Below are 16105 nucleotides of genomic sequence, written 5' to 3' on the forward strand. Positions count from 1 at the left end.
TCCCTAATCCCTGGCTTGGTTTCCCTTGTTGGGCCATGTGAGCCTCGTTCTCGGTGACCCCTGCCGTGAGTAGTGAGATCCTCTGGGTTGGGGGGCTGCCAATCACGAGGCCCGCGACCCCCACCCCGAAGAGCCGCGAGGACTAGAGGTGCAGGGCCTGATGGTTCGAGCGCGAGGCTCAGACCACCGGACCTGCTGAAGTGGTTATTTTTTTTAGAAACACTGCCCCTGCTGTGAGGACTGTGATCCTCAAGGCAGGAGCCACAGAGCCCAAAGCCCCCGACCCCTGACCCGAAGAGCCATGTGGTCCGTGGGGGGTGTAGGGCCTGAGGGCCCAAGCGCAAGAATGAAGCCGCCTCTAAAACACATATAATAATACATAATTCTGGCTTTTCACCAGTACTCCTAAAACAGGCACTTGGTCTGTAACATTTCATAAACCTACCTCAAACCTCAAGTAATTATACTTCCTTGTTGCAGTGACATTGCTTGACTTTTGGGTATGTGTGCACGGTGTGCACAACATGTCAAGTATTACAGTTTTCAAACTGATATGTTTAAAGTATGCCAGACTACTAAATATGAGTTAATTTGGAAATATGTAACAGATTACTCTATGAATAACCATGTGACACGATAAAAAGTTTGTATACAGTGCACAAAATGCAAAGTTATAAGCCGAACAAATCTTATTGTTAACCACGTATACCTGAATGAGCTGTATGCCACTCCACAGTTTACCTTGAAAAGGCACAACATACTCTCTGGGTGCACAGGAAAAAGACTGATGGAGTGATAACTAATGGTTAAAACTACAATACATCATATACAAACAGGCCATAGTTACTTGTCTTAAGCAGTAGTTGGCTTGCATTACCAGTCTGTGCTCTGCCTTTCATAATTTCCTCCTGGCTTATCCTGGGTAACCCTGTTTCAAATACGTAGTTCAGAAAAAAGAGGCCTGTGAATGTGGGGGGCTTTTATACTTGCTGCTTTGTACTAATTATGCATAGGCTTTGTTGAGGTTTGGGCCCTAACATAGACATCTTTTTTAAGTTTTTCATTTCTAGTCCTCCGTTTGTTTCAAAATTTTAATTGCATGGTCACTTTATAATTTGACCTCTGCTCATCCCCTTTGAACCCTGTCCTGGGAACTCTTGGGGGTCAGACATCTGTTTTAGGTTTTCATTTCGTGTCATTTGGCTGTTTCAAACTTTTTAATTGTATGGTCACTTTATAATTTGACCTCTGCTGAGCCCCCTTGAGCCCTGTCCTGGGAAGTCTTTGGGGACAACATCTGTGTTAGGTTTTCATTTCATGGCATCTTTCAGTTTCAAACTTTTTTATTTGTGTGGCCTGTTTATACTTTGACCTCTGCTAATCACCTTTGACCAGGTCCTAGGAAGTCTTGGGGGAACAGACATCTGTGTTAGGTTTTCATTTCATGTCATCTGTTTGTTTCAACCATTAAGTGTGTGGCCTGTTTATACTTTGACCTCTGCTTATCACCTTTAAACACCTTTTCCTGGAAAATTTGGAGCAAGCATCTGTTTTAGGTTTTCATTTCATGATCTTTGTCTGTTTTACCATTGATTGGGTAGTGATGTAATACTTTGACATCTGGTAACCAGCTTTTAACAGACTCCTGGGAAGTCCTGGGGGCTTGCATATGTTATCTAGGTTTTTTCATTTCACAGTCTCTGTTTCAGCCATTCATTGTATGTCCCCCTTTATACTTTAACCTCTGCTAATCACCTTTAAGTCCCCTTCTTGGGAATGTTGGAGTAAGCATCTGTTTTAGGTTTTTATTTCTAAATTGACTGGTTGGCTTTAACAAAAGCCACATTTGATCAGCCCCTTTTTGGATTAACCAGCAGTGTGGAGGTTTGACCATGCATTTCCACTGTTCCTCCCTGTGAGGAGACACCCAGCAGCCACTGGGTCCTGACAGTCTGAACATGTCCAGACTTGTCCTCTTAGACTCAGAAACATGGCACAAATCAGTAGGGCCTCCATTTTACACAGCCCATACCTCTAGACACTATGGCAAGGCCCCTGGCACGTGCCTAACACGTAAACACATGATGTCACACTCACGTGACCCACCTACGTCAGTTCTGGGCGGGCTCTTAGGGGGGGACTGGAAATCTTGGTAACTGACATTTCTGGGGACCGAGACAACTGTCACTTTCCAGTTTGATGGAGAAAGGTATTCCTTTATTTTACTGCTATCATTGCACCATTATTATCAGCACTTTTAACGCCTGCTCTCAGAAGGCGTTAAAGGGAGGCTCCCATTGTTTTTAATGGGTCTCTGGGTGCTTTGCAGGACTAGCATCAAAATTTTGGACACTAATCCTGGAAAGAACCAGACTAGCATCAAATTGATGATGCTAGTTCCCCTGACTACTGCCATGGTACACCATATTTTAAATACGGGGCATAGAAGCGTTAGGGGGGCCCTAAGGGGTTCAAGAATCTGCCCCTTAATTTTTTTAATCGTATCTGAATGGTCTAAACTTGACAGATTTTCCTTACCTTTCTTTCTCTCCCAGGATTTTTGTAATGCATTGAACTGTTTCTTTATTGAAAAAATAAAATGGATAGTGTATCTGATGGGAGATACAAAAAGCTCATTATTTTGGAGGAAAGGAACCCTACTATTTTAGATAAGAACGCTTGGCTGATTTACTGTCTACTGAAAAGTTGCGCTCCCCAAAAGTCCCCCTGTCCATCTAGAATTCTCAAATCTGTCCTCTCTGATGCTCCAGGTACTGCATTGCCTTTTCCTAACTCTTCTTTAACCCAAGGAGGCATCCCTAGATCATTTATGGACGCAGATGTAATTCGTCTGCAGAACAAATCTGGCATTGTTCTATTTCCCTTTTACTTTTCCTAGCAAAATTACTACAAGCTCATACAGCGGAGTGCCTCAGTTTCCATCTTGAGGAGTCACAATTTTGAAATCTGCATCAAGCAGGATTTCAGCCGTGCATTCTATTGAGACAGTCATCTTGTTAGTGGTAGAAGAGACGCAGCAGGAATGTGATGAAGTCTCCACCTATGCGTTGGTTCTTTTGGATCTGTCAGCAGCCTTTGACACAGTTGACCACAATATATTGGTAGACTGGGTCGAGACCGCTGGGCTTCGCAGCTCAGTTCTGAACTTCATAAAATCTTTCCTGAAATACCACACTCAGTCAGTCTGGCTCACCCTGGTTAAGACACCAGAAGTGCAATTGGACTGTGGAGTATCACAAGGCTCCTCTCTTTCCTCACATCTCTTTAACATCTATACCCGTTCTCTCATCCAAGCATTAAGCAATATGAACTACACAATCTACAACTATGCACATACCTTACAGCTACTCATCAGGTTGGATGGCTCTTTGGCTTCCAAGATGAATTTTCAAAACATGATGGGCCTGATTCACAAAGGTAAAATTACACCAGAGGTCTAAGTCTGCTCTGAGCAGGCGTTAAAAGTGATGAAAAAAAATGATGCAAGGGGTTAGTGGCACAATGCATTTGTAAATATGGAGCAGCATTTTTGGTCTTGTAACGTCACATTAGCGTAAAAACAATCACGGTAAAGTGGCGTTTGAGTGGGGCTAGTCCCTTTGGGAGTCATTATCAAAAATGAGATGTCTTTAAGACCTCAGTTAGGGCCAGTAATTGCATCCTACAGATACATCACCCTCAAAGCTCTGATCCAAGTTGTTATGGTCTTGGTCATCTCCCGACTGATTATGCTAACTCACTATATATTGATCTACCAAAGTATTTACTCACCTGACTTCAGGTGGTTCTGAATCAAGCAGCACACCTCAGTTACAAACAGCCTAGAAATTGCCACATCACTCCATTTTGAGAGACCCTCATTGGCTACCTGTGGAGCAAATAATCATCTTTAAAATAGGCTGTATCTCCTTCAAGGCATTTTCTGATGAAGGTCTCTCATTTATAAAATATAGACTTAAGAAATACATCCCAAACCAAATATTTCGGTCTACTTCCCTAAACCTCTTGTCTAGCTCCAAATATACTATTCGCCAGTCTCCTAATTACCTGAAGTGTAGACAGGCATTAAAGACATGGCTATTTCAGCAAGCATACCAGTCAGTGTAATTTCCTTTTGTGCCTTCTGATCATGTTACCTCTTTTGTAACTCAAAGCCAAGAAACCTGTACATGCACTCTACAAATTATTTTTAATGGCATGCACTCACCTGGTTCCAACTGTGGGAATGACACCGGAGCCAATGCAGGACCCACCTCACAATCAGGAAGAAGTCAGAACCAGGGACAGTGCTCCTAGTTCCAGGCCTGCTTCCAGAGGGGGAAGAGAGAAAATAATAAACAAAAACCTGCAGTGCTGTTTCTGCTCAACGATGGTGCTACTCTGCTTAGCAGGGACATCACTTCTGGCCTTCTGAATTAATCAAAGATAAACATTTGGAAGGCAGCAGTTTTGGTAATCGTGAAAATGCAATATACTGGAAACAACAAGAAGAGGCTATTACCATCAGTGCATAAAACCTCTATAAGTTCACAATGCAATGCTTTTGATATTTCACAAGTACAGGTTTCTTAAATAATCATAACATTCGGGCAATTCAACCAGATACTCGAAAGGAATATTCTGGAACTCTCGAAGAAGACCTTGAAGTATTAGGTAGAGTAAACTCAGAACATGGATGGGAGTTAATGACACTCCAAAGTCTGCACTTAGTACATATACTGGAATCGGAAACACTCACAAGGAAATTGAAAACCATATTACTCTGGGCACATAGGTTGGAAGTTAAACAGCTCTCAAGGTATTTTTGAGAACAGGTTACTCTCAGAAATGGATTGCATTCAGAATTACATTAACTCGGAACAAGACTAGACATGGCACAAGGTTAGAATTGCAGACTCTCCCAAGGATGTACTCTACACATAGGTTGATCTCCATTATTCAAATACACACGAAACAAGATTGTTCTTGGCACAAGGTTGGAGTTATTAACATTCCCAGTATTATACTCTGTACATTGACTTACACTCGAAAACAAGGCAATAAATGAGGATTATTTCTTGGCACAAGGTTGGAATAACTGGCTCTTCCAAGGTTGTGCTTGAAACATGGATTGGTGTTAAAAGATATGCTAGTAACAAGGTTATGATTGATACACAGGTTGAGAGCACCTTCAAGAATGCTAGAAAATACAGGTACACTCGGTTCAAGGCTGGAGTCAAAAGCTCTGCCAAGGTATGCTACACAACAGGATTACACTCAGTACATAAGTTGGAGGTATAAGATTGTTCTTGAGACAATCTCTAATCCATGAGCAACACAGTACAGGAGACTTAGAAAGAGGGTCCAGGGACAGAATAAGCAGAGATAACAGAAAGGCCTGAAATTACTACCAAAGATTAGTGCACACTAACCTGGGGGCAAGTACTTAGCCTGAAAAGCACTTCACTTGAGTTCAGAGGTAGCAGGCGGGTAGTTTGCTAGCAGTTTAGAGAGGAGGTGGAATCATAGCTCATGGAGGAAAGACACTGGAGGGGTCTCGGAAGTCAGGATCTCTGAATCATTGGAAAGGATCTGGAAGACTAGAATGCCAGATGGTTTCCAGACGACTTGGCAGAAGAGTGCTGGGACGAGGATGCACAGGAACGATGAGATGAAGGGCCGGGTGACTCGGGTGATGAGTGCGGGGACGAAGATTACGCTGGACAGGAACATGGGAAGATCCAGGCAACTCAGGAGGTGAGTTCAGAGAAGGTACTTGCACAGAAATTGATGGGAAGTCATGCAGGTCTGGATACAGGTATGAGGCCCAGCCCCGATGCTAGTTCAGAGGGGCTATTTATACAGGAAGCCAAGAGTGTTCCCGAAGGGCACTTGTCACACGTCAAGGCTTCCAAAGCCACCTCGGAACAGTAATATGCTACAACTATGCATGGCTTAACAGGCAGCAGATGCATACGGTCATTGACAACAACAAGAACAACGGAACCCAAGTGCATGATAGTAAATCCTAAAGGTACACAAAGGAAACATGACTATCCTAAAAGTGCACGTGATATCTGCAGGTCTAAACTGGAAGAAACTTGCATAGCAACACAACAGGAGGGTCAGTGGTTCAGGCCTTTCGGGAGGGGGGAGTAATGATGCATTCAAGGTGGAAAGGCACCACAGGGAAAGGAATGAAGAGGCTGGCGAGTGATACCCACTGAACAAAGGGCACAAGATTGAGTTTTGACACTTAACATATCATAACAAAACAAGGTAAAGTTCAGCAGGGCAAGTCAGCCAGCGGTGTCTGAGGAGGTCGTGTCATCGTCAGGGAGCCACTGTACAAAGTTGTGGTGAAGATTCCTGCATTCGGACATGGCCACTTTTATGGAAGTTGAAAATCTCCAGTGGGTCAAAGCCACAGGCTTTTTCAGACAAGGGCTCCAGCAGAATGGATACCCTTCCAGAGGGGAGTCCTGAACAGGATTTGCTGTTGCAAAGAGAACTTAGAGAAAACTACTGCAAAGTCAGGCTGACCGGCGATGCATCTTGGGCGATTAACTCAAAGTTTTTGCATTTGATGATGAAGGCACAGTTATATGTATGCACATTGGACACAATGGATTTGTGGTTCGTAGCTATGCTCTGAACCAACATAGCTGTTCATAATATGGCCTCATAGGTCCTCAGTCATCTGGTGGCAAAGACCTGGCCTAGCCAAGTATCATTTTCATATCCACTCCATATACCTTCAAAGGAGTGCATCTGTTGAACCCAGACACACCAGTTGGGAAAGTGCTACACCACTCCCAATCACATAGCAGCAGTTCTGTTAGTGAATACTAGTGAGGAACACCAATTTCTTATATTCTTAGTGGCTGATATTCGACCTTTCTCAAGCCCGTGGCAGAGATAATGGCTATTATTATTATTTTTGTTGTTGAGGTTTTGCAATGCGCCCAGCTACCCATATGGGTTTTCCGGCACAGAACAGTACAGGTAGGGTCAATTATAATTAAAATAACCAAGTCTTCAAAAACTCTACAGAAGGTCAGTAAAGAATTGCAATTCCTTAGGGTTTGTGGGGGAGAATTCCAGTGTTTGTGCCCTAGGTAAGAAAAGGAACATCCTTTCATCCAAGTAAGATGAAATCTTGGAACCGTGAACAAGGTTTGAGATGAAGATCTGAGAAAACGTATGGGCTAATAAGGTCTCACTAATATATGAATGTAGCATGGCCCAATGCCCTGTTTGGCCCTAAACATATGGAAAGTGCCTTAAACTCAATACATTTGGAAATTCTGTGCCAATGTAATTCTTGTAGTAGGTGAGAAACGGAGGCCAATTTCAGTAAGCGAAAGAGCAACCTGGCAGCACATTTTGAAATATCTTGAAGCCATGAATTGTAGACTTTTCAGCACCCAAATAAAGCATATTTTCATAACTCAGTCTAGACATAACCAGAGCTTGGGTAGCGGTCCTCTGGGCCTAAGGGGAATTAGCCAAATGATCATTTTTAGCCATCTAAGAACTGTGAAACAAGTGGGAGTTACTTTGGTCACTTGGGGTTTCATAGAAAGTTTGTCATCAATAAGAAATCCCAAGTTTTTCACCTTTCAGGATGGAATGGCAGGGTCCCTAAAGAGTCCGGCCAATGTCTGGGATCCTCTAGAGATGCGTTCTTGCCCAGAACCAGGACCTCTGTTTTGTCACCTTTGAACTTGAGAGAATTATTATTCATCCATCTATGGATTTTCCTCAAGCCCAAGTTCAAAATCGAGGGGTCCTGGTTCAGAGCCGATGACAAGGAGAAGATGATCTGTGTCATCGGCACAAGGAAAAAAGGGCAAGTCTGCAAGTCTCTTTTATGTCTATCAAAGGGTGAACATAGATGTTAAAAGACAGAGGGCTCGGGACAGAACCCTGAGGAACTCCAGAGCTCAAGGCATGTGGCTTCAACTTCACATCAGCAGAAAAAACCTGAAACACACGTCTAAATGGAAGGAGACAAGCCATCTCAGAGCAGTGCCTTCTAGGCCAAGAGCCTCAAGTACTCCCACCAGGATTGAGTTGGATATCATGTCAAAGGCTGCACTCAAATCTAACAAGATGAGTGTAAGAGCTTGACCACTCCCCTGAGAGGCAGGTTGTCTATAGAGGCAATGACTGTTCCCCCCCATCCTTCCAGGACACCTCTAGGCACTGCCAACGTAATACGGGAGTCCCGGCAAGTGTCCCCAAAAGGGTGGGAGGATTGGATGAGAGAGAGAGAAAAGAAAGATATTGTCTCTGCTGCCTGGTACAGCTGGACTCCCGATGCTTTAGGGGGCAGGTAATCGCTGTCAGGATTAGTTGTTAAGTGTCCAGAGCTATAAGGGAAAGGACAGGGATGAGGGATGTGTTGAGGGCACTCTCGTACAGTATTTATGCACACAGTCTATTATCTCAACTAATCAACTGTCAGTCAACACGTTCCTCAGACTTCAACTTCACTCAATTGGGCTTACATCATTGCCTGGATTTTCTCTCTGTCTCACACTGCATAGTGTAATCACTCTTGGTGTAGTTCCTCACACTGAAAACTTACAGCGCACAAACACACAACAAAAACTCTTTCCAAAAAGGAATAAACATACACTGATTTATACGGTCAAGTGAAAGCCTGCTTTTTCTGTTTTTGAGGAATCACTAATATCAATTCTAGACAATACTAAAAGAGTTCCTTCAAAATGAGAATCGTTATCATAACACGCGAAACACACACATAATTAGCAAAGTCACACATATATGAAGATCGTTCATCTCACAACACTCTCTTTGCCTGCTGATGTCTTTTCCGATTTTAGAATGAATCAACAAGGCAGGGTACAGATGCACAATAAATGTCGAAGCTTTAAGCATTTCCGTACACTTTCTCAATTGACCTCAAAACTTTTGTTCTTTCTTAAAAATAAAGTCATTTAGTTACACACTGAAGTTCTTACTCTAAAAAACAAATTCGCTCAACAGAGCGCGCTTCCTCCACTTAGCCTATGTAAACAGCTGCCAGCGCTCAGAGGCTGAAGAAGATGTTTCCTCTCTTGTTGCCAGCAACGATACAGAAGCTTTGCAAGGAATTTCCAGGAGCAGGCTCTCTATGTTAGTTTCAAAAAGAACCGGAACAAAGCCAAGCGCTGACTAATACCTATGGGGCTTTTTATAGCTTGTGCAGGAATGAGTCATGATTAGTACATGGCTCCAGAAACATGAGTCATGAGTGATGAGTCATGATTAGCATATGACTCTAGATGCACGAGTCATGAGTCAAGATTAGCACATGGCTCTTGAAAACACAAGTGCTGCCTAACTATCAGAGAAGACAGCTGTCCAACAATGTGCAGGGGCTCAGGTGTTTCTAATTAACCCTGGTCTGCTCCAAAGAACCTCGTGGAGGTTGAGTGAACAAGCCTTGATAAAATCAAGCAGCACTGGGTAAACAAGCCTTGGTAAAAACATGGTGTACATACTTTTCAATCTACATAGACAACAGGGATGACCCAAATAACTGTAAACATTACACCTTAATATAACTACCCCAAGTGAACATGATAAAGCCAACAACCCAGTGGTAGTTTATTAGACACAATACAAGAAGCAGATAAAGGTGAGGAAATCACAACAATGAGTGCAGCCATACCCCATCATCCAGGTGTTGTCTGAGGTGTTCTGTTTCGTCCAGCAGGCCAGTCTTAGAGCTGTAAACGGCCCTAAAATCACACTTTGAGGAATGAAACTAGTTTCAGGCCTCAACAAAGGTGAGCATTAACTTGCTTTTCCAGAACTTTGGAGAAGAGAGATAACAGTGAAATAGGTCTAAAATGTGACAGATTGAAGGGATCAAAATCAGTTTTTTTCTGTAACAGAAGAATCATAGCGTGTTTCCACCTCAGAGGTACAAACCTGTCCCTCAAAGTTGAATTCAGCAGCTGCAATAATAAATGTAAGCAATTTGTGTCCAAAAATCCAAGCTTATTTGGGAGTAAAAGATCCAGAGGAGATCCTGATTTAATGGACTACAGAATGGCTAGAAAAGATGTAAGAGCAATAAAGGGCCATTCACTCAACTTGGTGTCGGAGCCTAAATGAGCTGCTGAGTCACTGCCCTCGTCTGAAGGCAAATTAGACCGATTCATAGCAAGGTCAGGATCTGCATTCAAAGAGTCTCTAGCCAACTGTAAGTGATTTTTTCCCTCCTTTTGATGAAAGAAGGAGGTTAACTCATCGCATTGGCTTTGAGAGAGGAGAGAAGCATGGCAAATATTACTAACATCTGCCAGTTCTTTCACCACTTTAAAAGGTGCCTGCTGGCAAGTCTGAGAATTAGTGTTTTTGTCTGTATAAAAAGTTGCAGGAGCTGACTTACAGGGGGATTGGTAAACCTTCAGCGCTTCCTTATAGTTAAGCTTGGCCTCTTCCATATATGATTTGTGCCAAAATCTTTCTAGAGCTTTGCAGCGCTTATTTTCTAATTTGAGTGTATCATTAAACCAAGGAGCAGGAGGAAGCCTTCTGCCCGAACGTTTGGCAGTATCTGGCAGAATAACATTAATAGCCACAATAAGCCACTGGTGAACCGTGGCCTGGTCAAGATCAGCCTCATGTTGTAAAGCAGGCTGAGTGCTGAGCAGCTGCTCGTTCAGTGCCCCGATTTTAAGTTTTGACCAGTTCCTAGACTTAATTTTGGGTTTTGGCCGTTATGTAGCATGATGAGAGTGGGCCTTCAACTTGAAGGACACAGCAAAATGATCACACCAACAAAGTGGAAGAGGCGAGTTTATTATCAAATCCCTAATGTTAGAAAAAATTGGGTCCAAGAGATGCCCATCAACATGAGTAGATGCCAAGTTTAGGAGTGCCAAATTGAGAACACTCAAATCCTCACTAAAGGATATATTCAAGTTATTGTGCACATCGTCAAGGTGGAGATCAATATCTTCCCCGGTAGGGAGGAGCACCACTTTCCAGCACACATAGGGTGATGATAAGTCAAAGCTTCAGAAAGTGTAAAATTGTAAGTGAGGGAGAGTGAAAAAGTCAAAGACTCACAATAGAGAACTGCAAATTCTTCAATTTTACAACAGCAATCTTTTTAAAAAAATAATAGCAATCCCACATCCAGGCCAATCTTGCCTATCTATCCTAACTATCCTAAACTCCCGTTTTGGAAAAACTAGTAGGAAGTGTTGCAGTGATATTAGGTAACAAGCCTGTATGTAGCCATGTTTCAGTGACGAATTGTGCATCTGGATTGTAATCATTTACAAAATTAAATAAATGTTGCTGATGTTTTGGAAGCGAGTGGCAGTTAAGGCTAAAACAGAAATGTCTTGGTGGCGAGTGATTCCGCTGAAGGCTGAGGACTGTGCATATCAGATTTTCCTTAATAAAAGCATGGTTGGCCGGTGAGTGCAGAGAAGTTAAATCCACAACACAATTGCCAGGGATGGAGAAAACAAAATTACAGTAGCTGAAAGTTGGAGAATTCCTCCTGGGGTTGAGGATCTGGCAGCCCATATTAAGAACCAGCTGCAATTATTTCCAAAGGACTTCCGTATCTTGTCTTACCTCTGACAGCAGCAAACCAAGATTCCAGGCTCACGGTCAGCCATTGATGGGCGCGTCCACTGCATGCTTCTGCTCCCCAGCCACCTTTAATAAGGCCTTCTGACCGGGATCTAGAGCTTTGACCACTTATGTCCCCAAAGATGGCCACCACTACAAGGAACAGCAAGCTCAACACATGATGGGCCTCAACAAAGTAAAAGGCCCCCGTACGCACAAAAATACCAAAATATCTCCAAGAAATGTAAAAGCCACTATCTCCCCTAATGCAGAATTTTCGCAAGTGTCAAACACGATTTTAAAACAATCTAAAATAGCAGAGTGACAGTTAAATAAGTTGATGTGAAAACAGTGTGCAGAGCAAGTATCAGCAATCAATATTATGAGCAAACAGAACCCTACCTAGGTGCTGCGCATCCACTTCTCGGCCATCTTAAATAAGTCCTTCTGACTGAGAGCTAGAGCGCTGACCCACTTATAATCCCAGAGGTGACCGCCGCTAAAAGGAACAGCAGACTCAAAACTTGCTGATCCTCAAAAAAAGTAAAAGGCCCTCGTTCCCCCAAAAAACACCAGAATATCCACCCAAAAATGTAAAAGCCCTTATTTTCCCCAAATCAGAATTAATGGTTCTGGTGAATAACTATAAGTCATATCTCAGAGCCAACAGAACCCACTGGAATTGGCCTGGAAAGTTCTTCCTCTTGGTCAGCCAGTTCCCCAGGAGACATGAAAGGGGTCTCAGTGCTCTTTCTCTCCCTGGGAAGTCACTTGGCAACCTTTGGGTACCTACCTGATCCTTCCCCTTGCCAAATCAAATCGCAAACATTTAGCACCAATGGCCTCCCATGACGTTAAGCTTCTTTAGAAGAAGGCACCTTTTTTAAGGGTCTTATTTCCAGTCAGTAGTTTTGAGGGATTCTGATAATCGGGCTGTTTGTGAACAGAAAAAAGCTTTGTACCTCTGGCCCTTGGTCTTCAGTGTTTAACCTTCAACGTGAACGCTGCTTGTTCTGCAATGGTTTTCTCCTCTGCAGGTGCCTTTGGTGATCTGCTATGCAAGTGAAAGCCACGTTGTGCATGAAAGATAGTGAGGTCTGGGAGAGGAATCTTTGGCAAGAATGAGAAGTGCTAATGAAATATAAGGACCCCTATTCATGTTGTATCTGGAGCTGGGAGACACCAGAGGATGCCCTGATGTTGAGATTGTAGGATATGAAAATCAAGTGATATTGCCAACTTCTATTGTGAGAAAGTGGAAAAGTACTGGAGTTGATGACATGAATTTCTCGAATGTTCTGTAGGTTTAATTGGTACTGTAAGTCGAAAGAGCAGATTCCTTTTGGACTTTGAGGGGTACAGACCTCTCTGCCTATGTTTTCTTTGTGTGGCTTTATGCTATGCGCTGCCTCAATTTTGAGAGATTTTGCTGAAGTCTCTGCTATACTGATACCTTCCTGCTTTCCCTGATTTGACTAGGTTTACTTAGTTGTCCAACTTTAGAGTAAGAATAATTTAGGTAACTTTAGATTTATTCATGCCTTTACGGAGGATCGAAACTAGTACACTGACCATCAAATTCTATTTCTCATCTTTTGTATTGCTGCAACCGAATTATCACTGACAGCACTACTGCACCTGCAGCACTTCATGCTGGAAGACTCCATGAATGACCAATCATAGCACTCCTGCACCTGCCCCTGCAGCACGTTATGTTGGGAGACTAAATGAATGATCAATAACAGCACTTCTACACCTGCTCCTACAGCATGTCAAACTGGGAGACTCCATGAATAGTCACTCACAGCACACCTGCTCCTGCAGCACATAAATGCTGGAAGACTCCATGAATAGTCACTCACAGTATTCCTGTACCTGCAGCACATAATGGTGGGAGAAATTATGAATGATCACTCACAGCACTCCTGCAGCACGTAATGCTGGGAGACTTCATGAAAGATCACTGACAGCACTTATGCACCTAGAGCACGTCATACTTGGAGACTCCATGAATAGTCACTCACAGCAGGTAATGCTGTGAGACTCCATGATTGATCGCTAACAGCACTCCTGCACCTACAGCATGTAATGCTGGGAGGCTCCATGAATGATCACTCACAGCACTCCTGCATCCACTCTTGAAACATGTAATGCTGGGAGACTCCATGAATGATCCCTAACAGCACTCCTGCACCTGCTCCTGCAGCATGTAAAGCTGGGAGACTCCATGAATGATGACTTATAGTGCCCCTGCACCCACTCCTGCAGCACATAATGGTGGGATACTCCATGAATGATCATTCACAGCACTTCTCTACCTACTCCTGCAGCAGATAATGCTGGAAGACTCCATGAATGATCACTCGCAGCACAACTGCTCCTGCAGCACGTAATGCCAGAAGACTCCATGAATGATTACTTACAGTGCTCCTGCTCCTGTAGCATGTAATGCTGGGCGACTTCAAGATTGATTGCTCACCACACTCCTGCAGGACATAATACTGGGAGACTCAATAAATGACCACTAGCAGCACCCTGCACCTGCTCCTGTAGGACGCCATGCTCTTCATAATAGGGTTTGCCTTACATTCCTAGGTGGATGGAAGAGCCATGAATTTTTTTTTAGAGTGCTTAGGATTGAGTTTCATGTATCTTCTAACTCTGGAATTGGGGTGCGGATAGTCCAAGCAGTATTTAGTAGCAGATTTTATGGGGATATTAATAATAAATGTATGCAGGATGTTAGGGATATTTCTTAATATCCCTAACACCTCTAGGTCAACCCCTAGAGATGTTAGGGATACCTCACACCTCTGGTCGACATGCTTCATCTGTTTCTGCAGATCCTGTAGATTCTACGGCTTTCATCAGGACCTGGATCCCAGGGTTTAATTTAGCACACTCTGGTACTGATTGATAGTTAGGTGGATGGATGGCATACTGCCATGATGGCAGAGCACCTTACAGCGGATCCTGTCAATGCACTGAAAGTTTGATGGACAGCTCCATCAACGTGATGGAGCTGTCCATCAAACTTTAAACTTTTTTTTATTTTGAAAAACAAAATCCCAAAGCAGGATTTTGTTTTTGAAAATAAAAACCATCAATGGCCTTTCACCGTGGGGGTTGTATCCTATGGTGTGGGAGTCATTTTAAAGATTTCACTGCTCCTTACTTCCAGGTTTTACCTGACAGTGACGGATAGGAAAAACTGGCTTGTGTTTACCCACTCTAAATAGTCTCCGTCGTCTACATTCTGAAGTTCTGCCTGCCTCTAAATGAGGCGATAAGAACATTGCCTGTCCACCAAAGTCCAAATCAGCCCCTCTGTGTTTTAAATCACTGCTATTGGTCCTACTGCAAACACGTGCCCACAGACAGGCATACAAGTAACATCCGTGTCAGAGGACAAGTCATCTCTGCTTCAGAACCTGTAGGGAGATGTGGCATGAAACATGAAACTCACACATATAAACAGACTTATTTCAAGCACACCGAGGGAGGTAGCAAATTCATGTAGGTCGCATTGTGCCAAAGATGCTGTGCTCCATAGAAAAACATGAGAGCACTGTGAACACTTGCATAAATCACACAGCATACTCATGCATGGGTGGTAGATGTGTGGGAGAACACCTCATTAAGTGTCATTCCTTTGAGGCCTTTCTCAGTGAGAAAGTTATCAGTTTGACCCTGATCAAGGATGTCAAGGGCCTCATGGAGGGACTGCCGGGGGAGCTGTCTATAATCAAACATTAAAAAACATAAGAGAAGCTGACATTCTACGAGCTTCGATCGCCCCCCAGTTTTATCCCACATTTCAGTCCTCAGTACTCAGTGCATGAATGTTTCTGCTCTTCTTTTTTTCATGTCATAACTTTCATTTTAACTTTTTAGGTCTAGCCGCATCAAGAAAACATGGAACACCCCAGGGACTGCGAGCGAGACCGCGTGCCTAAGAAATCACTGATGAACAAATAAATAGAATATCCATTACAAACTGACCAGGGAGATGAAGAGAACCCAGATGCCCCATATTTTATGTTCTTGAGTGCATGTTTTATAACTTGTATGCAAAGATGCTGTGATTGAGCTCATGATGTAGTGCCTTAAAATATCCAGGCCATCATTCTTTTCCATACTAAATAAATAAACAGTGCTTGAAAAATAACAAACTTGGCATTTTTCCACACTTGTGTCCTGTTCTCCACAAAATGGGTAGGATAGTCCAACTGGACCGCACCTGACCGCTTTTGCTGCTAGGAATGCACCTGCATCTTTTAAAGGGGTATCCATTGAAAAGAAAGGGAGTTCTGTATCTAGTAATGAGCCTCAGGAGTCTCTATGGGTTAATCATGAGTTCATTTACATCATGTGTAACTGCAGATGGTGTTCCCTCTCCAGTCAACAGGCAACTGACTCAAGAGAGAACAGCACAACATCATCGCGTTCCAACACTCTGGAACTTGGGATAGTAAAGGCATACAACCTACTAGGATAC

The 16105-nt window shown here is 43.2% G+C and overlaps 1 protein-coding gene across 1 annotated transcript in view; it reads left to right on the top strand.

Annotated features, from left to right (window-relative positions):
• LOC138293608 (adhesive plaque matrix protein 2-like) overlaps positions 1–15779 on the top strand; it is a 562975-nt gene extending 547196 nt beyond the window's left edge. The window contains exon 16 of the mRNA XM_069232882.1: positions 15502–15779. The gene's annotated coding sequence lies outside the window, so the exon portion shown is untranslated. The remainder of the gene's footprint in view (positions 1–15501) is intronic.
• The last annotated feature ends 326 nt before the right edge of the window (positions 15780–16105 follow it).

The sequence above is a fragment of the Pleurodeles waltl genome, chromosome 4_2, assembly GCF_031143425.1.
Source record: "Pleurodeles waltl isolate 20211129_DDA chromosome 4_2, aPleWal1.hap1.20221129, whole genome shotgun sequence".
Lineage (NCBI taxonomy): Eukaryota > Metazoa > Chordata > Amphibia > Caudata > Salamandridae > Pleurodeles > Pleurodeles waltl.